This window comes from Pelmatolapia mariae, linkage group LG20 (assembly GCF_036321145.2).
Source record: "Pelmatolapia mariae isolate MD_Pm_ZW linkage group LG20, Pm_UMD_F_2, whole genome shotgun sequence".
NCBI lineage: Eukaryota > Metazoa > Chordata > Actinopteri > Cichliformes > Cichlidae > Pelmatolapia > Pelmatolapia mariae.
Genome location: NC_086244.1, coordinates 6,060,517 through 6,062,463, shown reverse-complemented (window position 1 = coordinate 6,062,463; position 1,947 = coordinate 6,060,517). Strand labels below are relative to the sequence as shown.

Genomic DNA, 1,947 nt, shown 5'->3' with positions numbered 1-1,947 from the left:
AAAAATTCTCCGACGTTTTCGGAGACGTCCATTTTTTTTATGCTTTGTGGCAGCTTTAGAACATCTGTGGCATCTATTAATGCCAAATCTAGCCTTTATTTAACAAAATAAGCAAACTCTATGTTACAGTGATTGCACAGCCATTAAGGATCAAATCAGTTTCTGAAATATGTTCTGTTTTTTTCTCCCTCTGCTTGCTTCTTTCTGTCTTTGAGGCTCGGGACCAGCACTCCTGTTGTTGGACAGAAAGACATCAACTCAGTGGTAAGTATTTTGGTTTTCCAATATATTAGCAACTGTCAGTGACATTTATATTAATCAGGCTGAACTTTAATCATACTTTAGATCAGCCTGTTTTACTTATTGTTTTGTTTGTGCTTTGGTTTGGGGAAGTTGTTTCTTTACTGATCTTTTCCTGTCTTCTGTTATTAGACTTGAGATATGACTGCACTATGCTGTTGCTGGTGACTCCAGTTAATTCTACAAGACATGCTGTGTAAGTAAACAAACAACAACAGTTTGGTCTGCATTTCTTCAAACTTAGTTTAGAGGGTCTACACTGTATATAGTGAAGTCTGCAAGTTTTCGAACAGCAAAATTTGTTTTGTGCCCAAATCATTTTGCACATCATTAGAATGAAAGTTATTGCCCATGTTTGCATAGCCCTTTTTAAAATGATGCTTTCATGACATTACTGTATGTTGGGTGGTGGTCAGGGCTATCCAGACTGACAATTGGGACATTGAATGTCACCTCTCCGGTGGGGAGGGAGCCTGAGATTGTCTAAATTGGAGTCTGTTTTATACCAAATGCAGAAAAAATGTTTTAAGAAAGCAATTAAGTTCATGTTCCAAAAATATGATTGTTTGCTTGCAGGACACCAGGAGAGATGAGTCCTCCGTCACAGATGGTGTGGTCAGTGAAGATGGTCGCCTGCAGGTTCAAGCTCATTGCATCTCCAACCCACATCCACTGCCACTGTACTTAAGGGAAGTTAAAGACTTTCTTCTGCACCTACATTTGGATCACCTCGATCCATGACAGTCATTCAGGCAGTAATGCCTGGACTGGAAACAAGCCATCCTTAAAATATTACAACATTCCAGCTCATGTGTTGGAATGGAAAACAAATGTGTTGTTTAAATTAGAGACTGCACTTGTGACAGAACAACAAATATTTTATTTTGATTATATAAGTAACGTAAGCACAAAACAAACTTGTGGTAGGCCTAAACTTATTTTCAGAATAATTACATCTGAGACTTTGTTTCATTGTAAGATTATAACAGTGATGGCAATATAACTGTTTGTTGTTCAGCAGAACAGTGTCCAGTATGTTGGCTGTTGTACTTTGTTGTGTTTGAAAATAAAAGTTGGGCTCATTTTAACATCATTACAAAAATTGTTGTTTATTATTTTTAATCATATTCAGGCTACCACAAATTGTTTTTTCATTTAGTTGAACTTGAAATGTTTGTCAGCAGGTAAACAATTAATATTGTCAACAAGTCAGAAATATCAAGTTATTCTTAATACTGCAGACTTGCAATGTATAAGCTGTCCTAACAGTCATCTTAAGTAAGCTTTACTTAGTTTTTTTGAGGCAACGAGTTTCCATAATTTTTTTGAGTTCTGGGAACTAACAAGGCTGTACAGTGTACTCAAAATGAGTAAGTTGCCCTAACTTGGTCATCTTACGTAAACTTGATCCAATTTTTTTGAGTTCTGGGAACAAATGAGCTTGTACAGAGTACTCAAAATAAATAAGTTGTCCTAACTTAGTCATTTTTAGCTAAGCTTTACTCAATTTTTTTGAGGCAACGAGTTTCCATAATTTTTTTGAGTTCTGGGAACTAATTAGATTTTACAGTGTGGAAATGGAAATGAAAGTGATGGTTCTCTCCCAGTTTGTTTAGATGGATGGGGATTCAAAATAATTACCTAGAT

The 1,947-nt window shown here is 36.0% G+C and overlaps 1 long non-coding RNA gene across 1 annotated transcript; it reads left to right on the top strand.

The window, feature by feature from the left end:
• Positions 1-203: 203 nt before the first annotated feature.
• LOC134617957 (uncharacterized) lies at positions 204-1,163 on the top strand. The gene is made up of 3 exons (XR_010091780.1): positions 204-264; positions 433-496; positions 877-1,163. It is a non-coding gene; the product is annotated as an uncharacterized LOC134617957 (long non-coding RNA).
• Positions 1,164-1,947: the final 784 nt, after the last annotated feature.